The sequence below is a fragment of the Mustela erminea genome, chromosome 1 (assembly GCF_009829155.1).
Source record: "Mustela erminea isolate mMusErm1 chromosome 1, mMusErm1.Pri, whole genome shotgun sequence".
In the NCBI taxonomy this organism is placed as follows: Eukaryota; Metazoa; Chordata; class Mammalia; order Carnivora; family Mustelidae; genus Mustela; species Mustela erminea.
Window position 1 is genome coordinate 9,625,485 of NC_045614.1, and position 26,251 is coordinate 9,651,735.

At 45.5% G+C, this 26,251-nt stretch overlaps 1 protein-coding gene across 20 annotated transcripts in view; it reads right to left on the minus strand.

Annotated features, from left to right (window-relative positions):
* The window catches only part of CACNA1A (calcium voltage-gated channel subunit alpha1 A), a 286,232-nt gene that overhangs the window by 225,289 nt on the left and 34,692 nt on the right, over positions 1-26,251 (minus strand). Inside the window, exon 1 of one of the 20 annotated variants that reach the window (XM_032312943.1) lies at positions 3,468-3,478. The exons of the other annotated variants lie outside the window; for them this stretch is intronic. The gene's annotated coding sequence lies outside the window, so the exon portion shown is untranslated. Of the gene's footprint in view, positions 1-3,467; positions 3,479-26,251 lie in introns of those variants that run through there. 20 annotated transcript variants of the gene reach the window in all.

The following is a 26,251-nucleotide window of genomic DNA, read 5'->3' on the forward strand; positions in this document are numbered from 1 at the left end:
TAGAAGTTAAATATAAATCAGGAACCCCTGATAAAATGTACTGCCCAGACCCACTGTATAATACAAAACTCCCAGAACCGGGGCACCTGGGTGACTCGGTTGGTTAAGCATCTGACTCTCGGTTTTGGCTCAGGTCATGATCTCAGGGTTGTGAGGTCGATCCCCACATTGGGATTCCACTCTGTGTGGGGTCTGCTCGAGATTCTTTCCTTCTCCCTCTACTCCTCCCTCCCAACCTCTGCTCGTGCTCTCTTGCTCTCTAAAATAAAGAACATCTTTTTTTAAAAGATTTTATTTATTTTTTCGTCAGAGAGAGAGAGCGAGCGTGCGGCAGAGTGGCAGGCAGAGGCAGAGAGAAGCAGGCTTCCTGCAGAGCAAGGAGCCCGATGCAGGACTCGATTCCAGGACCCTGGGATCGTGACCGGAGCCGAAGGCAGCAGCTTAACTGACTGAGCCACCCAGGCATCCCCAAGAAAGAACATCTTAAAAAAGAAAAATCTCAAAATTACTTGTCAAAAGATTTGAAGTCGCTGTCTTTACAATGTAGCCACAAGCCTCATGTGGCCACTTGAGCACTTGACCGATTGACGTTGAGACATAAGTATAAGAATACATACCAGATTTCGAAGACTTAGTACAAGAAACAAAATTCAAAATATCTCATTAATAATATTTATATTCCACACAGGTGGAAATGATGACATTTTCAATGTGTTAGGTTAAATAAAATATATTAAAACTAACTTTATATGTCTCTTTTTACCTCTTCTAATGTGGCTACTTGAACATTTAAAGTTACACTTGTGACTGCTGTTGTTTTTCTGTTGAAGAGGGTCAGCCTGGGTGACCACCCAGCTCTGCACTTCCAAGTTCCATGACTTTCCCCACCGTGAAGATGGCTTCCTTGCTCAGGAACGACACAGCAACAGTAATAATACCCTTCCTCCATACATTATGAGGAACTATCACTTATTGTCTCTGAGCTTCAGTTTCCTTTTCTGCCAAATGGGGATGAGAGCAGGATGCATGCTGGGGAATTACAGCAGGAGTAAATGACACCGGTCTGGGTTGCACCAGGCACAGGGGAGTAAAAAAATGAGTTTTGGCTTCCTTGATGATATTTACTGCATGTCGGGTGAAATTGCATCTCATGTCCAAAGGAGGCATCCAGCGCTCCAAAAATAAGGAAGGCAGAGGCAGGGACCCATCAGAGACACAGACAAAGGAAGCAGCAAAGAGATCTCAACAACACTCATCCGAAGAGAATAAAAGTTCCATCTCAGATGCTGTGAAGTGTGTAAACCTGGTGATTCACAGACTGTACCCCGGGGATAAAAATACATTATATGTTTATTTTAAAAATAAATAATTAATTAATTAAAATTTTTTAAAAGTGAAATATACATCCAAAAAAAAGAAAAGTTCCGTCTCAGAATTACGTGCAGAGAGAAACAAGAATGCATTTATGTTCAGGTTGCTCAGACACATGTGGTCCAACAGAGAGACCATCCGGGTTCACTTGACAGAACATTAAAACTCTCTTCTATGTTTTTTTTTTTTTTAAGATTTTATTTATTTATTTGACAGAGATCACAAGTAGGCAGAGAGGCAGGCAGAGAGAGAGGAGGAAGCAGGCTCCCCGCTGAGCAGAGAGCCCGATGCGGGACTTGATCCCAGGACCCTGAGATCACGACCTGAGCCGGAGGCAGAGGATTTAACCCACTGAGCCACCCAGGCGCCCCTCTTCTATGTCGTTTTTATTCATTCCCCTGGCATTGCCTGTGTCTTTTGTCACAGGAAATGCTTTCATTCTAGGCTGACAGAAATCACTTACTCTCCTACCTGAGACGCTGGCTCAGGAACGTGTCAAAAGGTGTCATGAACTCCCAAATCAAGAAAAATCCCGTCATCATAAGAAAGAGATTTACTTGGGCTCACAGATGTGTTATAAGACAGCATGATGTGTGGTCGAACTATGTGGCTTTGGGCAAGTTGCTCAACCTCTCTGGCTTCAGCGTTCACTTGTAAAACAGGGAAATTACACTTAATTGGTGGTTGTGAGAATTAAATGAGATAATCCACACAGCCCGTCAGACAGACTCAGAGCCTGGGTCTTGGTGCTGTTAACTCTCCCTGCCTCCAACCTAGACTCATGTTCGTTACCAAAGATATTCCTGTCCCTTCAGATAAGCGTAAACCTTTTCTTTAAACTTTCTATAATTTGCTTTAAAGTGTTTTTCAGGCGTCCTTGGGTGGCTCAACAGTTAGGCAGCTGCCTTTGGCTCAGGTCATGATCCTGGGGTCCTAGGATTGAGCCCCGCATCAGGCTCCTAGCTCTGTGGGTAGCCTGCTTCTCCCCCTGCCTGCTGTTCCCACTGCTTGTGTTCTCACTCTCTCTGTCAAATAAATAAATAAAACCTTTTAGGGGCGCCTGGGTGGCTCAGTGGGTTAAATCCTCTGCTTTCGGCTCAGGTCATGATCCCAGGGTCCTGGGATCGAGCCCCGCATCGGGCTCTCTGCTCAGCAGGGAGCCTGCTTCCTCCTCTCTCTGAATGCCTCTCTGCCTACTTGTAATCTCTGTCTGTCAAATAAATAAATAAAATCTTTAAAAAAAAAAAAACCTTTTAAAAAAATTTTTTTTAAAAATGTTTTTCAAAAGTAAAGTAATTTCCATGGTTAAAAAAAATATTTTAAGCCATTGTCCTATGACTACCCCAATATAAACCCCAAGGGTATTCTGTTGTATTTCTGCCTGGTGTTCCCCCACCCCCCACCCCAGCACTGTGTTTTTATTTCATAGACAGAGGTCATTATAGCATAAAGATGTTTTATATATAATAGTTCCTCTTCATCTGAGTATTCATTACATGGCTCATTATCCAGATATCCACACAGCTATGAGCTTAGGGAAGCAAAAGTCATCCTAACATAAACACATTCACTAATGAACCAATAACTTCACAATTATCCATTCCAGAGACTAGCACAAACACCGCTTTGGAACCCATCGGATCGATGTGTTTGCCAATGTTTATCTCAGACTGTTGATGGTTGTCTGAAATCCAGTGATATATCTTGAAATGATGTGAATTGACTGCAACGTGAAAACTGGAAATCTTTGCAAAAGACAGCAAGATTTCATGAAGTCAATGCAAGTGATGTAGGAAAGCCACTTGCAGCGTAGAGGGTCCCGCTGCCAAAGGAGAAACCTGGGAAGCAGGTCAACAACCGCAAAGCAGAAAATAATTGGATGACAGTGAGGAAGGCTTCAAACAAGAATGAACTAATGTGTACATGATTTTAAAGGCCCTCTGGGGAAACTGAGGAAGACCTTGCATCAGTGTGCAAAACTACTCCCTACATGATCACATGACAAAAATCAAAGATGAGCTGAAAGATGGTCTATTGTCCAACCACACGATTTCAACGGGAAATGATGCACATGTAAAAATGTGTTGACTGTTGACTCTCATTCTTTGTTAATTCAAGGAATGGGAGCAGGGGTACCTGGGCGGCTCAGTCGGTTAAGTGTCTGACTCTTTGTTTCAGTTCGGGTCATGATCTCAGGGTCCTAGGTTGGAGCCCTGCGTTGGGCTCCGTGCTCAGTGTGCAGTCTGCTGGAGATGCTCTCTCTCCCTTTGCCCCTTCCCCCTCTTTAAAATAAATAAGTAAATCTTAAAAAAAAAAAAAAGAATGAGAGCAAATTTGCAATCATTGTTTATGCTTTGTTCAACACGATTGAAAGACAAACTTATGTTTATGAAGTTTGGATTCATTTCACAGGACAAAGTCCTACCTGGATTCTGAGTTTCAATGGGTTCATTCTGAGCAGCTCCTCCTAGTACTAAGTATTCTGGAACAGAGAAGGTTTCCTCTACCACCTTCTCACTTGGCATCATATTATAACCATCCTCTTAAAGGCCACATCTACTTACTTATTTCCCTTTGACAAACTTTTAATAATGTTTCCAACTAGATGCTTTTAAAAATAATAGGGCAGGGGTGCCTGGGTGGCTTAGTCGTTAAGCAACTGCCTTCAGCTCGGGTCATGATCCCAAGACCCTGGGATTGAGCCCTTCACTGGGCTCCCAGCTTGGCAGGGGAGTCTGCCTTCCCCCTCCCCTGGCTCAAACGCTCCCTCTCTCTCTCTCTTTCAAATAAATGAATAAAATCTTTAAAAATAAATAAATAAAATTAAAAAGTAGTAGGGCAATGAGTAACACTGTGTCTTGGTGTTTTGAAGGCAAAGATATTGTCCTCTCGTCCGGTGTGTGGAATTACTGGGTCAAATGTAGAATTATTGCATTTGCAAGATCCTTGATACATATTTCCAAGTATCTTTCCAGAGTGAACATACAAATATCCTCCGCCTCATCTATTAAATATTTGTTGAGGACCTACTGTATGCCTGGAGCTGTTCTGGGCACCCGGGACACAGCGCAGAACCACATGGTCTCAAATTCCTGTCCTCACTGAGCTGACATTCTAACTGGGGAAAAGGGCCAATAAATAAAGAATTATTTAATATGGCAGATGTAGCATAGAAACTTGAAATCAGGCACGGGAACCAAAGTATGGTCATCAAAGGATGACCAAGGAAACCTCCTCAGTCAGGTAACACTCAAGCAGAAACTTGAAGGAAGTAAAGAAAGGAGCTATCAAAAGTCTGTGGAGAAGCATTCCAGGTTGAGGGAACAGCAAGTTCCCTCAGGAATGCGCTCAGTGTGTACAGATAAGTAGGTGAGAGCAGACCGTGCAGAGCCCCGCGGATTGCACTGAGAATTTTGGCTTTTATTCTGAGTAAGCTGGAGACCATGAAGGTGCTGAGAAGAGGAGGACTGACTCCAGTATTCAAAGTCTCTTCTGACTGCCTGAGCAGAGACAAGAATTCTCGAGAAGCTGGGAGACCAGAGAAGAGGCAATTGCCTTAGTCCAGGTGAGACACGATGGGAGCCATGACCAGGTGAGTGCTGTGGAGAGTTAATTCTGCTTATAATTTAAAGGCAGAGCAAACAGGTGTTGTTTATGGATTGGACATGGGGTGGCAGCGAAGGGCAGGAGTCAAGGACGCCTTAGGGATTTTGACACAAACAGCCTAAGGACAGAGCTGCCATCGGCTGAGATGGAGGAGACCAAGGGAGGGGTGGTGTGGGAAGGGAGAGCGAGCCACATTACCACGTCCCTCTTGAATTACAGAATCACCCCACAGCAGCATTCATAAAGAATGAAAATGCAAACATCTATTAATAATTATTTGCAAATGCTGCACATTAGGTAGTTTAGATAAACCCTGCTCTCTGGGAATTTTGCCAGAAAAATCCCGAACTAAGCTTCTACAGCTATCAAAGCCAATAAAATGCCATCAGGGAGAATACGGAGAAAGGCGAAGTCTCTGCCTTGTGTGAGAATCTATTTAATCTAACATTATCATTCCTTCACCTACCCTTCTATAAGCCCGGGGATCATCTGAACATAAAGATAAACATAAGGAAACTGAAGGATTGGAGTCCAGAAAACAAAGTAATTGCGGGAATAGGGTATTTGACAATTTCAGGAGAGATTGCATGAGGACTCCTCAGTCTACCAGAAGACTAAATGTAACCACCTCCTCCCACGGGCAGCCCCCCTCTTCTCCCTCTTTGCCCCCTGCCCTCTGCCAACACTGGATTAGGGTCCTCATTCCTACTTTCACTGTTGTTCGTGGAATGGTTCGCCATATTGTAGCTTGTTTACTTATTCATTTAACAACGAATTATGAAGCGTCTGTTACATTCCAGACACTGTAACAGACACCTGAGAAAGTGTTTCAGAGACAGCTGGTTGCCTACCCACTATCCACTGGTGCCTTCTTCTCTAGCTTTCAGAACTACATTTCCTGGGTTCCTCTACAGGGAGGTATGGCCATGTGAACAATGCTGACCAGTGAAACATAAGGGCACTGGCCTCAAATGACCTTTGTCCTTTGACCTTCTTCTTGCCTGAAAGGCAGATGTGATGTCTGAGGCTGCAGCAGCCATTTTGAGACTGATAATGGGTGTGGGGAGTCCTTGGGCCACATTTTATTTTATATACAGCCAAATAAAATTCTTGACTGCTACGTGGAAATGGTCTGAACAAGCGGTCTTTCTTTACCTGTTTCTTCACACAAGACTGCTCGAGTACAAAGACCAGTTTTATTTAGCTTTGTAAGCCCTCAAGAAATGTCAGATGAATTAACAAATGAGTGAAGTAGCTCTACTTTCACAACTGAAAACCAGTGGGCCAGATTTAAGGTCCCCACAAAATGCATGGCGGGGACCATCTGAGACCCCACCACCACCACCACAGTTGTCCACAATGAACTCCTACAGCCTTGGAAAACCTCCTCAGCAGAATGGGAGTAATCACAGTATCTACTGGGGGCTTTTTGCGAGGATCAAGTTAGTGACTGCAGCTAAAGGATCCAGAATGATACCTGGCCTGTTCTGGGAACTGTTTACATTGCTATCATGTCCTGACTTCCTGAGCTAAAGCAGATCCCATCTCCCCACATCGTGGCTAGTCTGCTCCTGTACCTCCTTGGTCTCCTTCAGAGCGCTCTTCACAACTATCTGTTGCTTGTTTATTTATTTAATGAGCATCTCCTCCTGAGAACGTGGTTCTCCATCTGCCCACTCTATCCCCGCCAGACCCATTCTCTACCCTTCTCTCCTCTGAATATCACCCAGTTCCCAGGCCCCCTGGATTCCTGTTGCTGTCAATGGGAGGCACCTGCTGGAACCCAGAGCAGGGAGAAGCCGGGGTGGGTACTTCTTTCCCACTCCCTCTCTGCTTTGGTGTCACATCTCTGGTGAGTGGCGGCATCCCTCCACCATGATGGTTCGTTCCTTCCAAGCAGCTCCTCCTCCATCGTCTGCCATGATGGCTCCTACCAGGCAGCCCCTCCTCCCTCATTCCAGCTCTCCCTGGCTCTGGCGCTGCCTTTGCTTCAATTCAAGGGTGGTCAAGTCTCACTGCTACTGCCAGCTCTCAAGTGGCCCCAACCCTTGTGGGCTCCCTTACCTCTGTCCACACTTCTTCAAGCCACTCCCTCTCTCGAGCCTCTTCATATCAACTGTGGGGTGAGGGGGTGAATTCTGTCTCCTCTTTGGAACTTGAGCGACACCTCCCACCTGGTGGTTAAACTCCCCGTGGGCACAAAACACACATCTGCTGTACTCACCAGTGCAGCGGACCCAGCACACAGCCTAGTGTGGAGAAGGTGTTTAATAAACATTGGTGGAGGGGCGCCTGGGTGGCTCAGTGGGTTATATATAGCCTCTGCCTTCGGCTCAGGTCTTGATCCCAGCATCCTGGGATCGAGCCCCGCATGAGGCTCTCTGCTCAGCAGGGATCCTGCTTCCCACCGCCCCCAGCCCCCTGCCCGGCCTGCCTCTCTGCCTACTTGTGATCTGTCTGTCAAATTAAAAAACTTTTTTAAATAAATAAATAAATAAATAAATATTGGTGGAATAACTAATGTCAGTTCCCATTTTAAAAGAATCAGAATTCTAAAATAATAAGGCATCACTATTTTTGTCCATTAAACCAACAAAAATAGTTTAAAACATAATACTAGATACAGGTTAGTGTGCATTCAAATGGGGACTTAGGCATTGCTGGTAAATGTGCAAATTGGCACAACCCTTCGGAGAAGTCATTTAGCCATATGTATCAGAAATCTTTAAAAATGGGTCCCATTTTTTTTAACCCAATAAAATACTTCTGGCAATCTATACAAAGGAAATAATCCAAAGAAAGGAAAAGGTATATGAAGATTTTATGGTAGCATTTTTGTATAATGTTTAAATATGTCCAACGATAGGGAAATTAAGTAGGTTCTAGAGGGAAAAAAAATTATATGGCCATTAAAATGATAGAATGAAAATGTGATGCATAATCCGATTTATTTTAGTAAAAGTTCCTTCCCTGGTTGGATCATACAGTGAGAATCAAATACACCATGCTGGGTGCCTATCAGTAAACATGACTAACAAGATCCCTGCCCTCAGGGGGCTGACTTTCTAAAGAGAAGAAAAACACAAACAGGATGAATAAGTAAAATGTATACATGTCCGATGGTGGCAATTGCTCAGGACAAAGGTAAAACAGCCAGCTCATATGTGAAGTTCAAAGCAAGCACAACTGATCTCTGCTTATGAATGAACTGGGGAGTTTCCATGCAGTGGGATATTACACAGCAGTGGAAAAGCCCTAACTTCCGACCCACACGTCGGCTCGCGCAAAACCAATCCCTGACGATAGGAACCAGCAGTTGCCTCAGGGGTGGGGGTACTGGCCTGGGATGGGGCATGAGGGAATATTCCAGGTGTGGGGGGTGTGGGGGTGGGCGGGGAGGATGGAAGTGTTCCTTATCTCGAACCAACTATGGTTCCACAGCTATCCACGAGCCAAAAATCTACTGAGGCATAAGGTTAATATTTGTGAACTCGGCTATGTGGTAGCCCAGATTAAAAAATAAAAAAGGACTGGGGCACCTACCTGGGTGGCTCAGTTGGTTGAGCCAGATCATTTGATTTCAGCTCTTTATTTCAGCTGAGGTCATGGTCTCAGGGTCATGAGATCAAGCCCTGCCTCAGGCTCCACACTTAGCTCAGAGTCAGCTTGGGACTCTCTGACTCTCCCTCTGCCCCTCCCCCAGCTCATGCTCACAGGTGTGCTCTCTTTCTCTCTCTCAAATAAATAAATAGGGACACCTGGTTGGCTCAGTCAGTTACAAGTCTGCCTTCAGCTCAGGTTATGATCCCAGGGTCCGGGGATCGAGTCTTGCATCAGGCTCCTTGTTCAGCAGGGAGCCTGTTTCTGCCCAATGCCTCCCGCTCTCCCTCTAACAAATAAATAAATAAAATCTTGAAAAATAATAAACAAATGGGGTGCCTGGGTGGCTCAGTCATTAAGCGTCTGCCTTAGGCTCGGGTCAGGATCCCAGGGTCCTGGGATCGAGCCCCACGCTGGGCTCCCTGCTCGGCGGGAAGCCTGTTTTTCCCTCTCCCACTCTCCCTGCTTGTGTTCCTTCTCTCGCTGTGTATCTCTCTGTTAAATAAATAAATAAACTCTTAAAAAATAACAAATAAATAAATAATATTTTAAAGATGTAAATAAATAAATAAATAAAATTTAAAGGTGCCAGGAGAAAAGAAACAAGGGGAAACTGGGGCGGTTAAGAGTTGGTGCCGGTGGTGTAATTGCCGCTTTGCCAGGGTTGCGGGGGGCGGGGGGGGGGGGGGCGTGGTCAGGGAAGGGACCAAACACCTGAAGGAGGTGAAGGGAGGAGCCAAGCAGGAATGAGCCAGAGGAATGAGAAAGCCCTAAAAGGAATGTTAATAATTAGGTATTAATAGCTGGACATTGATTAGTACATATCTTTGAGGTCCTGCTCTGGATGAGGGGTGCGTTAAAAGAAAAAACTAAAAAAGAAAGAAAAAAGAAAAACTGGACAGAGAGCCCTTATCTTTTTATTAATCAAATAATGACATCAACAAAAGCTAAATGATGATGTTGACAAGGACCATGAAAGCAAAGCGCGGGATGCAATAAAACAGGGGCGGAAGGAGAGAGACAGAGACAGATGGCAGAGAAAGAGAATGGAGAGAGAGACAGAGGCAGAGACAGAGAGAGATGTCAGTAAGGTGAATTATATTTGGGGTTTTCTGAAGGCTCTTTTCCACAGCTGAATAATAACAGTAATAGCCTAGTAATTAGTATACAGCAGCTCAGTCTCTCTCTTGCCTGGGGCTGGCAGAGAAAATAACCACTTGTTCTGGAGAAGGGACCAAGGACTTAAGGAGACATTTGAAAGAAAAATCAGCCTAGAAGTCACGCATTGGAGAAAAACAGTCTGAAGATTCTGGCAACATACAGATACCCTGGGGTCAGGAAGAAGGTAGGAGTGTGAGAAAGAGAAAGAAGAAAAAAAGAAAAAGAAAGAAAGAAAGAGAAAGAAGAAAGAAGAAAGAAAGGGAAAGAAAGAGAGAGAGAGAGAAAGAAAGTTCCTTCCTATGTAGGTATTCTTTTTTCAAGATTTTATTTATTTCTTTTTTTTTTTTATTTTTTTTTTATTTTTTATAAACATATATTTTTATCCCCAGGGGTACAGGTCTGTGAATCACCAGGTTTACACACTTTACAGCACTCACCAAAGCACATACCCTCCAAGATTTTATTTCTTTCTTTGACCCAGAGAGAGAGACAGCAAGAGAGGGCCCACAAACAAGGGCAGTGGGCGAGGGAAAAGCAGGCTTCCTGCTGAGAAGGGAGCTTGATGTGGGGCTTGATCCTAGGACCCTGGGGTCAATGACCTGAGCTGGAGGCAGATGCTTAATGACTGAGCCACCCAGGCACCCTTCTCGTGTAGGTCTTGATGTTCACCGGGATCTTGGTAAAATGAACTGGAAAGACTTGACTCTAAAACTCTGTCTTCCCTGATGATGTTCCTGATCCTTCACCACCGAAGCCACACCCTCTCATATGGGTGTTTTCTTTCAGTTACCTTAAATCATGGAGATGGATTTTGTTTATCCAACTGCCCTGTCTTTCTGGTGCTATTTGTGATACAGACAATGAAACAGATCTGGCCCATCCTACCTCTTCTTCCTCCTAGGCATATGGCAAGGAGACATGCCTTAGCTTTCCCTGCAGTTGCCTGGGGCTCTGGAACTGCATTCTGTTCAAGGACGTGTGAGCCACTTACAAGCCTGACCCATAAAAAATGTCTGGTCCCAGGGCACCTGGGTGTCTCAGTTGGCTAAGCATCTGACTCTTGGTTTCGGCTCAGGTCATGATCTTAGGGTCTTGAGATCAAGCCCCAGGTCAGGCTCCTCATTGAGCATGGAGCCTGCTTGGGATTCTCTCTTTTCTTCTCCCCCTCTGCCCCTACCTGCTCATGCACTCTCTCTGTGTGTCTTTAAAAAAAATAAATAAATAAAAAATAAAGACTGGTCCCCCTGTTCTTCTCGTCTTTCTTTCCTTAACCCAACCAAATTCAAAAGCACCATAAGACAGAAGGACCCTGGATATCCAAGTCACCATCTGGAAAAAAACCTGCCAGGGGAACCATCCATCTTGGACAGCTGAATGAGCAAGGTCACTTTCAATGTGTTCAATCGTGGAGCATTCAAGGCATATTTGTTAAAACAGCTAGCATTACTTATCCTATCTAATACACCACCACCTCGGATAGCAAAGTGAGCAAGAAGGAAACTTGCACTGTGTTCAGGCCCTGAGTGTTCAGGGTTGATTATCTGTTACAGCAGCTAGCATTGCTCATCCTGTTGAACACACCCTTTCAGTAATGGTGTGTGTAGCCAACACGTTTTGAGGAAAGTTGACATTTTCTCCAATTCTGCTATGAAACCTTTACTTTCCTGCCCTTGAGGGAAAAGTCCCACCTTCCTTTGGGACTCAGACCACCCATGTAGCATCTCCATCAATTCCTGGACAACCCCATCTCTTGTCCCTCCCCCCACCCAGGTCCCCCGCAAACTGTTTCTTGCCTCCTTGCTCTTGTTTTACGCTAACCCCCACCTGGAATGTCAAGGAGACGTGGCAAATGATGCCTGTGTTTTGGTCTACATGGACAGAAGTTCTGTCTGCTGCTGTGGGACAGACTGAAAAGCTATTGGAAGTATCACACCCCTGACTTTGACCTTGGTGATACCGCTTTCTAGCCACTAGACAAACTAAGCATGGAAGTTTTTAAGACAACCCAGTTCCTGAAGCAGAGAACTGGGATTTATTTTTTACTCCTCCCTCTCCCTTTTCCCACTATTTGACCGGTCACCAGGATGTACTGATTCTATATTCAAAGACCTCCCAAATCCATCCACTTCTCCCCATCACCACTGCTTCCTTCAAATTCCAGGCCACCATCATCTCAGGGTGAAGTCCAGGTCCATGAATGTGGCCCAGAGGCCCTGCACAATCTTGTCCCTGCCCCAACCCTGCCCTCCTCTCTTTCATGCTCTCCATTCTAGCTGACCCAGATTCCTTTCAATTCTTTAAATGCACCATCTTCTTTCCCACCTCCACACCTTTGTGACACTGTCTAAGTAGCCAAAAGACCTCTTCCCTCCTCTCTGCAATTAGAAGCTTTGCTCTTCATTGAGAGCCCTCCAGGTATTTGCCAGACTGGGATGCTGGTCAGCAGAGACCACATCTGAGTGCTGCTCACTCCTGTGTTTGCAGGGTCTAGCTTGCGGCAGGACACAGAGCAGGTGCTTGGGAAGATGTCACTGAGTAAATAATCGGATGGATGGATGAAGGACTTTCTCTCTCAAGATGATGCTTGTGAATCTGAGTCCCAAGAAAACCAGTCCTTTCAACAACCCTACAACCATGGGGCCACATTCTGCTCATCTTTGTTTTCAAGGACCTTGCATTCTCTTGGGTGGGAGGTGGGAGGTGTTGGTGAGCAATAATGGCAAGGGAGCAAGAACCATACAACACAAAGAAGACAACTCAACATGGGCTCGGGGGAGGGGAGGGGAGGGGAGGTGACATTTGAACCCGAGACCGCAGACATTTGAAATTAAAATGAAACAGGTGAGAATGCCAATTCCATGCCAAAAATCAAAGCAAATGATCATCAGAGTGTGTTGACTGGCAGCGGTGGCTCGGGTTTAAAAATAGACCCGCCACCTATTTTGCATGTCCTGCCTCTGCTTCAGTAATCACTTTCCTGGGTGCCCGAGGAAATACAACAGCCCTGAAACAGATGACAAGGGGCCCATTTTCACTCCTAATAAGAGAAAGCAATTAAAACTGCACCGAGATGCCATTTTCCCTCTCCTGCAAGGGCAAAACCCCAAAAGTATGGCAATGGTAGGGGAGCAGGATGTTGTCAGATCGCCTTCAGGTCACACTCAGGCCCCCAAGGAGATACTCAAGGTTGAGATGGAAGAAGGAGCCTCAGTTTCTCTCTCTCCCTTAGCTACCCCTGCTCTCTCAACCGGGCAACACTGTCTCTCTAAGAATAAAGACACTCCTACCAAACTAATCTGGAAACATCTCTGAGAACATACGGTTAGGTGGGGGGAAAAAGCAAAACACTGAGCTACACGTGAAGCACATGGTCTTTTATGTAAGAGAGGAGGGGAAATTAAATAAGTGTATTTGCACACACTTCATGTGCTTGCATGAAGTAGCTCTGGAAAGGCATGTACAAAACCAAGAACATTCAAGGCACAGGAGATGGAATGGCCCCACTTGGGGAGGGGTAGGACAGGTAAATGTATTAACTACTGAAACATTAGCAATTAATTTCGAATGGCTAGAGAGGCTCATAGGTACTCAGGAAATGCTTCTGTCACCAGGTAAATGACAGAACATGTGCCTTGCAGTTTGCCACAGTCCCCACCATTCCCTAATATCTGCCTGATATAGAGGCCTCATCTAAAGGGGGTATGTCTCTCAGTGCCAGCAGGCTGTTGCCACACCTGAATGTGGGTCCAAAGTGGCCAGATTCCCTCATTTTCTAAGAGACATGGACAGGACAGATTTTTCCATAAAATCTTCCAGATTTTAAAAGTTGGCAGAGGCTTCTTTTTTTTTTGGAAAGTGAAAACTACAATCTGTACACAACCTCTGATCTAGAGAAATGCAGACTCTGTGCCTCCTTGGGAAATCTTCTGGAAACATTTTCTTGATGAATGGCAGTGTTTGTGGTACTTTAAGAAACTTCAGGGCAACTATTTTATGTGTGGTATGAGAACAGAGATTCCAAGAGGCAATAACATATGCTGGAGAGAGGCCGCCATGTATAGTTGCTCAAGGCATGCACTGCACAAGTGCCCCTAGCCACAGAAGAAAGAGGAATGCTGAAATACAGTCCACTGATGGAGACCTTCATGATAGATGGACCATGCTGGTATCCCTATCAAATTCAACATCACTAAAAGAGGCAGCCAGATGTGACGTGCCACCTGATGAGGCAACAGGAAATACCTAGCACTGTCAAAAACTCATTCTTGCAAAAACAAAACCAAACCACCAAAACTGAATCTGACTGATCCTCTAGTTCGGGCATCATCAAATTATGATTTCCCACGCAAATCCAGTTCTCCACCTGATTTTACAAATAAAGTTTCATTGAGACTCAGCCACACCCACTTGTTTCCCTACTGTCTATGGTCATTTTCCCAGCACAATGACAGAGTTGAAAGCAAATCAATTGCAAAGACTAGAATATTTATTATCGAGACTTTCAGAGAAAAATTTCACCAACCCTTGTGCTAGGTTGAGGCACTGGTTCACAGGAAATACGGAGGACAGAGGAGCACGTTAAACCAACACCATGGGGAATGCAATCAGCAAAACCCAAAGTTGGAATGGTCTTAGGACAAACAATCCAGTTCCTTCCATAAATAAGTGACAAGAAAACAAAAAGGGGGCAGAACTGGTGTAGATTCCCAGAGGCTTGCAAGACATATCAGCCAACAGGGAAATGGGGATCATGAATGGGTATTTGACAATATTAAGGAATTAGTCATTTTTGGTAGATGTGAAAATGGCCTTGTGCTAAATGCAGTGGTACTTAGTGTTAGATCCTGAAACAGCAAACAGGACGTTAATGAAAAAACTGGTAAATTCTAAATAAAATCTGTGGTTTAATTAATAGTAATGTACCATGGTAATGGATCACACTAATGTAAGATAATGACATTAGTGGAAACTAGATGAGGGGCATCCAGGAATTCCCTGTTATCTCGGCAATTTTTCTGTAAATCTAAAATTATTCCAAAACACAAAGATTATTTTGAAACAATGACATTGTCATTGTAGTTTTTAATAGACTCTTTATCTCTTAGAGATAGAGGCTGTAAGTTTAACAGATGAATGATAGAATGTCTAGAATTTGTTTTAAAGTAATCCAGCAAAGTGTAGATCGTAGGTGGGGGGTAAAGAGAAACCAGACTAAGCCACATGTTGACAATGATTAAAGTTAAGAAATGCATTCATTTCTAAGGTCGTTTTCACAATCCTCTCCAATTTGGTGTAAGTTTGAAGCTTTTCATGGTAAAAAGATTTTTTGAAAATTACAAAGACTGGAGGGGCACCTGGGTGGCTCAGTCCATTAAGCATCTGCCCTTAATTCAGATCATGATCTCAGGGCCGTGGGATGGAGCCCAGCATCACACTCCCTGTCCAGTGGGGAGCCTGCTTCTCCCTCTTCCTCTGCCCCTCCCCTCCACTCGTGTTCTCTCTCTCTAATAAATAAGTAAAATCTTAAAAAAAAAAGAAAAGAAAGAAAGAAAGAGAAAATTTAAGAGATTAGATCTACATGGCCTTAAAGATGCTCTTTGAGGTAGACTGTATACTCCTGGAAGAAGGGGCACCTCAATTTCACCTAAAGGCACTCTCCACTAGTCAGGTCACATGTCCTGAATTGCACACTCCCCCTGAATTGCACACTCCCCCAACTGCAGTTCATCAGGATACCCAGGCCTTGGCACAGCTTTCCATGAAGTGATGAGACGATGTGTGTGTTTGACCTCTGGGGCTGCTGAGTTCCCCTGAACTCTTAACCACCTCCATGTAACATTGTGGAATCTGCCTCAAGCCATGTTACACGAGCAGTGACAGCAAAATATCTCACCTTGCCCTCACCCATGTAAATTTGGACAATAAAGCCCATAAGAACATTTCCTGGGGACATCAGCAAAGAATGAAAGTCTCTTACAAGAGCCATGGGAAACTGCCTTTTTTCCACTGGGCATGAACAGGGAAGCAGATAGCCCCAATTACAATAGCAGCCATCCTAAGACCTAGGATCCTTGAGAAATTAAAACAATGCTAGATCAATCCCATCCTGAAGCCCATACCACCTCTGTCCTTCTGGTCATGAAAGATAATGCTTTCCTTTGCCATTCAGTCTGCCTGAGTTCATTGTGACTTGCAGCCCAACACCCTACCCTGGTCTGCTCACATCAAGCCCTCTTCACAGAGGCCCATGTCTATCTGTTAATTCAAACCCATGCAGGTTTGCCAGTAAGGAGGGCCACGAGTACAACCGTGCATTTGAAAGCATCAAACTCTGAATCCCAGTTGAGATGATTCAAGTTTTTTCGGGCATTAGTCATAGGTCTAACCAGATTCAAAGCTCTCTTTACCACCCTCTTTAGTTAATCAAACCAGTCACTCGTCAAATCCCCCCTAGCCCATCCCTTCCTCTCCATCCCACAACGGCTCCGTCCAGGCCTCCATCGCTGCTTGCCTGTACTGTTGCAAGATGCTTCCTCTTGACTCCCCTGCCTTCAGTATCATTTCCCTTCAGTCATCCCTCACACTGCCCGAGGAGGGCTCTTTCCAACTCACACAGCCGATCAAAAAAATTCCCTGGCTCAAAATTCTTCAATGACTCTCTTTCTCTATTTTGTTAAATTGTAGCAAAATACACATCACAGGACATTTACCACCTTGACCGTGTTTAAGTGTACAGCTCTGTGGCAAGAAGTGCATCCGTGTTGCTGAGCAATTCTCACCGCTGTGCATCTCCAGGATTCTTTTTCCTCTCCAAACTGATACTCTGGGGGCGCCTGTGTGGCTCAGAGGGTTGGGCCTCTGCCTTCAGCTTAGGTCATGATATCAGGGTACTGGGATCGAGCCCCGCATCGGGCTCTTTTGCTCAACGAGGAGCCTGCTTCCCCCTTTTTCTCTGCCTGCCTCTCTGCCTACTTGTGATCTCTCTCTCTCTCTCTCTCTCTCTCTGTGTCAAATAAATAAATAAATAAATAAAAATCTTAAAACAAACAAACAAAAACTGACACTCTGTCCCCATAAAACGCTAGCTTCTCATCCCCCTCCCCCAGCACCTGGCCCCCACCATGTACTTTCTGCCTCTATGAATCCCACTCCTCTAGGGAGCTCACGGAAGTGGAATCCTATGGTATTTGCCCTTTTGTGACTGGTTTCTTTCAGTTGGCGTAATGTCCTCAAAGGTCACCTATGTTGTGGCTTATGTCTGACTTTTCTTCCTTTTTAAGGCTGAATAACTACTCCATTGTATGTCTGTATTGCCTTTTGCTTACCCATCCACCCAATGACAAACACCTAGGTTGCGTCCACCTTTTGGCTCCTGCGGATAATGCTGCTATGAACATGGGGTATGCATACCTCTTCAGGACCCTGCTTTCCATTCTTTTGGATCTATACCCAGACATGGAATTGCTGGATCATATGGCAATTATGTCCATGACTAACTTTTGCTTCTACATTAAAGTCCTCTGCTGTAGGACTCTGCCTCCCTCCCAGCATCCACCCGGTTGCCAGAGACTGTCCTCTGTCCATTGGGTAAAGTCAAAAGCTCTGATTTGACTTCTGTCTACCAGATTCATATCTTATTGCATCCTTGAACCACAAACTCTAGCCCAGAGATACTGGTTGCCTATTAGAATCCCCGAGAGAAGGGCAGCTTTTAAAATTGCTACCCTCAGAGAGACTGTTTCACTTGGTCTTGGGTATGACCCTGGTGTTGGTGTCACGTGGGCAGGCTGCTTGGAGAAGCACAGGTGGGTGTCTGTTTTCAATCTTTCTGTTCCTCCAACACCTAAGTTACTCCATACCTCTAAGCCTTCGGGTACCAAGCTCCCTCCACCCTGGAATCTGGAAGCCATTTCCTTCCTCAACTGTTTGACCCACACCAGCCCACATCAAGAATCATACACTTCATAAATTCTTTTCTAATATTTTTCAAGAGAATCAACCAGTCCCTCATGGTGTCCCTGGGTATCCCCATCTTACCAGGGCTTCCTCCCCTCTCTAGAACATAAGCCCTTTGAAAAGAAGGATCGCATCTTAATCTTTACTCCCCCCAATATAGAACAGTTGCTGGCAACATGGAGCCCTTGGCCAAGAGTCATCTCATTAGCACACTTAAGACACTCAGAAATTCCAAGAGCTTCAGGAGCTGTCTAGGGGCTGAGGCAAAGCCCAAATATTTTTTTTATTATAATACAAGCTAATGACCTCATTCCAGTACCTGAGGGCAGCCATTCCTGAAATCTGATCTTATTTCAAGCCCTGGATGCAGCCATTCCTGAAACAAACTTGTTAAATTACTTGTGTCAATACACACACACACCGCTTTTTGTTTTTAACCTGAGTCTATTTGCATTGTGTTTCTATCTCTCACAACTAAGAGGATGTTGACTGATCCCCCTGGGTTATCCTATCCATCTGGAATTCCAACCACCGCCCCCACCAACACAGTTATTACCCTGACAAACTTCAGCTCGTCACCCATACCCTGGCTCAATGCTTCCTCCACTGAGAAGGCTTCCCTGGTTCCACAGAGCGAACCCAGGAGCTCCCAACGCACCCTAATGTGCCTGCCTGCAGCATTCCTGTGACGCTGTGGTGACTGTTGATCTCTGTCAGCCGCACTAGACTGCTCTTCCCAGGGAGGGAGCACTACGGCCTTTTCATGTTTGTGTTCCAAACACTGACCCCAGCAGCATCCAGCAAATAGCTGTTGGGTTGAATGAACGAGTAAGTGAATGATTAAATAGTAAAGTGTCGCCTTCCTCTGACAATGGTTTTATTTTTTAAAAGAAGGAAAACAAAAGACTCTGCCTCTAATGGATGGCAGCGACGCATGCATTCTCTCCTCTGATTAAATAGCAGGCAAGGTGTGTGGGAAGAGAACAGAGGGACCTCGGAGACAGGCAGATAAAGGAGTGGGTGGCGCTTGCCAGCACAGACCTTCCTTCCATCTTGTACTGTGTGGCCAGCCCCAGCCTCCAGTGCCCACCTGCCAGGCTAAACTCCTCTGGATCCCCCGGAAATAATGAGAAATCATTTGTCCGAGGAGGGGGGCAGGGGAAATGCGATGGGGGAAAGGGAGGAAGATGTGCCCGTCTCCTTCCAGCTGGCTCCAGCCTCCACTACTGCTCCCCGAGTGGGCCAAACGCATCTTCTAATTTAGTTCATTCTTCTCTTCCCAGACACTGGTAATGGACCCACACAGAACACTGTCAGCATTCAACCACCCTCCCTCCCGATGAGAAAGGAAAAGCGAGAAGGCATGCAAAACAGAGAAATGCACGACAGAAGAAAGGAAGGGAAAGTCTAAAGGAGGAATAACTCCAGCAATGGCTAGTAAATATAGCTCTTGCTGCACGTCAGGCGCTTGGCTGAAAGCTTGACGTGGCATAACTCAATTGACCCTCTTCAAAATGTATGAGGCAGGTTGTGTCATTATCCCCATTTTACAGATGAAAAGAGAGAGGAAGAATATTGGAGAAGACAAAGAAGAGATTTTATTTTTGTTTGTCTTTTCATTTAAGGATTTAATTATTTAATTATTTGAGAGAGGGAGAAAGAGAGAAGGAGGAGCAGAGGGAAAGAGAAAGAGAACCTCGAGCAGACTCCCCACTGAGCACATAGCCAGACACACTGTTCCAATCCAGGACCCTGGGATTGTGACCTGAGTTGAAATTAAGAGTCGGATGCACAACCGACTGAGCCACCCAGGCACCCCAAAGCAGGAATTTAAAAAAAAAACATATTCAAATGAAGGCATTGATGGATCCCAAGCCCTGAAACACAGATTAGCACATAGTAGGTGCTCATTAAGCAATGTGAAATGAAGCTTGATAACAAATCTTAGCCCCCATCATAAGGACTCATCATCATCCCCTATTTTGTAGGAAAGACACACCCCAAAGCAATAGGGATGTAGGTTGCTAATTTTGCTTTTTACGCAAGTGGGCCCAGCCCCACCATTAATGGGAATTCTCTTGGAGGTGAGGGGAGAGGTATGGGGGGTAAATTCAGTTTTTAAAACATTTTTTAAAACATTGAGTTCTTAAAAATAAGAACCCACTGATTTCACAGTAAAACATATTTTGGGGAGAAAGATAACACATACAATACTCCCCATTGCCCTTAGTGTGAGACCACCACATATAGACTTTTAACAATTTTGGATGAAGTGACTGGGGCTGAGGCTTTTTTGGGGGCTTTTTTGTTAAACGTGGCCTTGAAAGTTAAGAGACTCTGGAAGTTTAACTCTGAAAAGGCTTAGGGGTATTGGCAGGATTGGCCTGGGGATATTGCCTTGAAGTCATGTTTGCAGAACAAAACTACTGCTTCTACTTGGTTGAATAGTTGTCAAATGTTGTGTAACTAATTACCCCAAAACTTCACAGCCAAAACCAAAAAACTTGACTTCACAGTTTCTGGCAGGATTTATCGGGTGCCTCTGTCTTAAGCTCTGTCATGAGACTGCTGTCGAGATGTTAGCATCCAGAGCTGTGGTCTCATCTGAGAGCTCAGCTGAGGAAGGGTCCAATTCCAAGCTCACTCACATGGTTGTTGGCAAGATTCAGCTCCTCCCAGGCTGTTGGCTGAAAGCCACTCCATCAAAGCCAGCAAGCAAGAAAGAACCAACCAGAGCAAGACAAAAGCCACAGGCTTCTTGTAGCCTAGTTGGGAAGTGGAGCCTACCACTCTGCTACATTCTAGTTGTTAGAAGTGAATTGTTAGTCCAGTGTATAGTCAAGGGCATGGAGATCAGGAGGTGGGATCATTGGGACCATCTCAGAGTTCCCCACAGTTGAATTGAGAGGCCACTGGCTTAATGGTCAATCCCACAGCCGGACTGCCTGGGTTTGAATCCCAGCTCTGCCAACTCCAGCTATGTGACCTTGAGCAAGTTACGTAGACCCCTTGTACCTTAGTTTCCTCATCTAGAAAGTGGGCATGGTACTAGTACCTACTGAGCAAGGTTGTATAGGGATTAAAAGAGTTAATATAAGCAAGGCACTCAGACCAGTGTCTGGCACACAGTAAGCACCACGTAAATGCGGGCTATGGCTGTCACAAGTCACACATCAATAAAAATAGCAAGGTTTCCTAAAGATGTCTTATTCACACTTACAACTAGGCAAATGGCAACTGTCTATGACAAAGAATAAGAAATCAATGGGGTTTCTGTTTATTGGAAGTTCAAGAATAGGTAAACCCAACCAATAGTGATAGGAAATTGGAATACAGTCTGGGCAGGAGCACTGAGCAACCTTGTGAAGGGCAGGACTGTTCCACATCTGGATGCGAGCGATGTTCACATAGTTGTACAGCTCGGAAAAAATTCATGGCACTATGAATTGAAAGCAGATACATGTTACACATCTTGCCCAGTGCTTCTTATGCTTCAATTTTTAAAAACTTTTAACATGTTAAAAAATAATAATTCTAAAAAAGCGCCATGAGCTTAGCTGGTAGAGAGCTGCTGTTGGAAGTGGAAGTGGACAAAGCCCCAGGATGAACCATGGCCCCAGGTCCTGGTGTCCCTGAGGAGGAAGGAGTTAGTACATCTTCGCCAGCTCCCTTTGCCATGACAACAGGAGGCCAGAGCACTTAGAGACACTGGCCTCAGCACTTTTTAATCTGAGAGCTCTGGAAAAAGGCTCTGAGTCGGGGGAGGAAGAGGAGAGCAGAGAAGAACTGGCTGGCAAGATGCTGGGGTGGTGGAAAAAAATGCTTCCAAGGCAAAAAGGATTAAGAACCAGCTCTTCTGGGCTCTGGATGCATTGCCTGGCAAGCTGGAGACATTCCCACCCATTCCTGCCTCCTCTAGAGAAAAGAGAAGGCGTGATGTTTAAGCTTCACCAACAACCTACCCTCCCCATCAAAAAAAGAAAAAAAAAAGAAAAAGAAAGAAAGAAAGAAAAGAAAAGAAAAAAGAAAGAAGGAAAGAAAATAGAACTCACTTTTAAAGTATTTTTTTAAACCCTCTAAAAAATATTTAGTCAGAAAGTGTTCCCAAGAAAATTGGGTACAAATACTAGGTCACTCTAACTCAAGAAATGCATGCATCTATTTGGGCTCTGTGACTGGTCAGCAGTCTTTGGTGGGGGCATATATCTCAGGGTCCAGATGCTTAATCCATAGATGTGCCATCTAGCAGAAAAAAAAAAAAAAACCCAGAAGATTTATCTGTGCTCCATTACTTTTCAAATACTAAGATTTCAGGGCTGGGAATTGGCTTTGCTCCTGGGAATGAGCCAAAAAGGAAATTTTAAGTTAACCCAGGGACAAAGACATGATTGTGAACACAACGTTATCCACAAGTGAACTGCACACTTCATGAATAAAGGTTGTCAAGTTCTGATCCCCAGGAATTACCTTCCTGGAAGAGATCACTGGTGTCCACCAGCATCCTGGCGGGAGGAAGGACTACATTTCCCAGAAGCCCCTGTCATTCTGCGTGGTCATGTGACCAGTGATTCACAAGCAGAAGTTTTAGGGGCTTATTCTGGACCTTAAGGAAAGGGACAAGGGACGTCTCTTCATATTTTGGTGTAAACCTTGGTGAGCCAGTGAATGGTGATACCCAGAGGATGGTATCTTCGTCTGTGTTCCCCAAAAGGAGACCCTGAAACAAGGATTCTAGTGTATTTATTTGCAAAGTGACCCCAGAAAACACCAGCTGGGGAATGGGGAGGTGAGACAGAGTAGGGAAAGTAGCCAGGTACCACCATGGACTTCTGGGATTCAATCCTGCTGGAGAGTTCTCGAAGGCAGCAGAGGACATGCACCCCGCCAGAGCATCCTACCCAAGGGGGAGGGAACTGGGGTATTCATCCCATGACTCGGCAGTCATTGGTTGGGGATGCTCCCTGGAGGGGACAATCTCCCCCAACACTTCAGGCTTGCCTTGTTTGTACACACAGGGAACTCTGGCTGCCAGGAAAGGCTCTGAGGCTGAGAGAGGCAGGTGCTGTCTTTTGAGAATGGGGCAGGCAGGTCCAGAAATGGAAAGTGCCAGAGGATCTGTGTGGAACAGGGCAGTGTCTGCAGCAATGACAGAGCTATGTGACAGAGGAACCTGGACAATTGCCTGAAACAGAACCAACCCATCACTGCAACAAACGAGATTTAACAAATGAAAGAAAGAAACTCCTACCCTCATGAAGACATTGAATTTGTATTGGGCTTCTTGTTATAGCAGCCTAGGCTTCCCCTAATGAGTACATCCGCCTTCTTTCTTTCCCCTGAACTTGGGAGCTACAGCTCCAGACATAATAACACCTGCGGTCTTCATACATTATTTCAGTGAATATTCACAGAAACCCTACGCCAGATACTACTGGTGTTCCACCCACAATGTCCCCCATTTCGAGGGAGGACAGCCAGAAATGCTGGAGTGTAACATCCTCAGAAGCAACTAATATCCTCAACTAACTGATGAGAACCCAGCCCTCCCTCTCCCCGCCACCCCCCAGCGACGGCTGTTGGGGGGGGGGGCGGGTGGGGGGGACTCTAAAAATCATGCTCTCTGCTGCCTCCCAGAGGCCTGTGGTGGAAGTGAGCCTCAGCTGCCCGCTGGCTTGAGAGCGTCCATTAACAACCCGTCTTCCCTTCCCTCACCTCACTCCGTCATTCCCTCCGGTGTTCCCTAGACCACCTCCCAGGAAACTATCTGGACTTGAACTCTGATCCCAGGATCTGCCTCAGAGACCCAAGCCAAGACTTGGACTATTATCACTTCCAACTTACATACCGGGAAACAGAAAAGTCATCCCAGGTGACATAGGAGGAGACTGGGGTCTAAGACCTAAGAGGGGAGGGGAGGGCAGGGGAGGGGAGGGGAGGGCAGGGGATAGAGGGAGGAAGGAGACAAAACTAGGGCCAAAAGGGGAGGCGAGTAAGCCACTCACTTTGGGGCCAGAATTTGACAGCTGCCCCGCCAGGTCACAGGCGGCTGGGGCTGCCACGACACGATGTAGAAACTAAGCAACTTCAACACCAGCAATGTATTGTTTCCCAGTTCTGGAGGCCGAAAGCCCAAGATCAAAGTACTGGCAGGGCCAGGCTCCCTCTGAAAACCCTTCGGAGGTCTCTGTTCCAGGCCTCCCTCCTCCCTTCTGGTAGTTCTCTGGCCTGGGGCAACATAAGTCAGTCATGACATGGTGTTCTCCCTCAGTACACATCTCTGGGTCCAAATTTACCCCTTTTCTAAGGACACCAGTTACATTGGACCAGGACCCACCCAATTCCAGTCTGCCTCATCTTAACTAATCACATTGGCAACAACCCTATTCCAAATGAGGGCACATTCTGAGGTCCTGGGAGTTAGGCCTTCAGGATGTAGGAACTTCAGGGGGTGACACAATTCAACGCATAACACACACCGAGCCATATTGGAGCCAGAGGTCAAAGGAAAAATCAGAAACACTGATCTTGCTCCTGTTTAAAATTTTGGTGTTGGGGCGCCTGGGTGGCTCAGTGGGTTAAAGCCTCTGCCTTCGGCTCAGGTCATGATCCTGGGGTCCTGGGATGGAGCCCCCCTTTGGGCTCTCTGCTCAGCGGGGAGCCTGCCTCCCCTGCTCTCTCTCTGCCTGCGTCTCTGCCTACTTGTGATCTCTGTCTGTCAAACAAATAAATAAAATCTTTAAGAAAAAATATAAATAAAATTTTAGTGTTTTGCTCATTAAGCTGTTCGCATTGACTTTTGATTTTTTACAATACTGCATTAAAATATTTACCTTGATGACCGAGTTTTTTGGTGCCCCTTAAATTCTGTACGCAAAGTAAATGCTTTATTTGCCACACCCAGTCCTGGCCTTGTCTAGCATTCTCCATGATTCCAAGTTTGCAGCCAGTGGTTCCCCAACCACGTCTGCAAAATCTCTGTCTGCCCTCCCGTGGGCTTGTTCAGGCCTAGGAAGTAAAGGGAGCTGGACCCTTCTAATCTGTGCCTCCTGCCATCCTGGGCTTCACTTAGCCAAGCCAGTCAGGCTGTCCACCCAGGCAAGGAGATGTCTTCTTGCCCTGGGAGCAAAGCAGCCAATGGCCAGGCTCAACCCCCTCTCTAACAGTTCTCAAGTCGACCCCTCAGCCAATCCAGCTCTGCCTTGTTCCTCTACTTCCTGTGTCCTTCCAGTTTGTGAAAAAAAAACCTTCTGGAAGCAAGTCTTTCTGCTTGGCCAGTGATATGCGGGAAGCATGACGTCCGGGGTCTTGAGATGCCGTGATTCGGTGACATTTACTTGGACCATTTCAAAACACACACAAGTCCTCCTGGCCCACCACCCGTGTGGATGCAAACCTGTGGCAGGGTTCGGTGTTCTAAGATTTGATTAGAAAGATTCAGCTCTAGCCTTCCACGGGCCCTCCTGTCCCCCTCTCTCTCTGCCTGCCTCTCTGCCTACTTGTGATCTCTGTCTAATAAATAAATAAAATCTTTTAAAAAATAATTTAAGGGGCGCCTGGGTGGCTCAGTGGTTTAAGCCTCTGCCTTCAGCTCAGGTCATGATCTCAGGGTCCTGGGATCGAGTCCCACATCGGGCTCTCTGCTCAGCGGGGAGCCTGCTTCCCCCTCTCTCTCTGCCTACTTGTGATCTCTCTCTGTTTATCAAATAAATAAATAAAAATCTTTAAAAAAATAATAATAATTTAAAAAAAAAAATAAAAAATAACCACCACCACCATCTTTCTAAGAACCGGGGGAGGAGCTGGGAGCGCTACAGGAGAGGAAGAGAAGGGGAGGAAAACCATTCAGGGGTGTAGGCACGATCCAACAAGGCAATTCTGAGAGAGCTATTTTAATTCATTAATATATTACCCACTTTTATGCACAAAGAATACATCTCAAATTACGGGGAAGGTTCAAACTTGACAGATCTCGTAGTAGTGACAAGAATAGGAATAAGAATAAATAGGAAATAATTCAAGGCACCCCCTGCACGCCAGGCATTTCTCTCACCTGATGACACAGATATGATCATTATCTCATTTTACAGATGAGGGAACCAAGGCCCAGAGAGGTGAAGTGACTTGCCCAAGGTCACACAGCTAGTACGTAGCAGAGTCAGAACTCAAACCCAGACATTTGGAGACACTGTCCATTCTTTAACGTGTAGGTTACAGCTGTCTCTATTCTTATCATTGCTATTATAATATCACTGTTTCTTCTAATAATGATAATATTAATCAGTATGGACATCTAACGCTAATCATTACTAGTTTGATTGTGATCATAACCCAATACTGTATCATTTAGAGGGTTAAAAGACATGGAATCCTATGCAGAAATGTTAGCCTTGGGATATCCAGGATCCTGTTTTTGGATTCTGAGAGGAGGCTCCTGGCACCTCTTTACTGGGCTGGGGCATCCATCCCGAGGCTCCTCTGGGCTGGACTGCCAGCGGCTCCCAGCCCAGTGCCCAGCCCCAGGTGGATTCTGCTCCAGGCTCCCACCCCATCCCTCTCC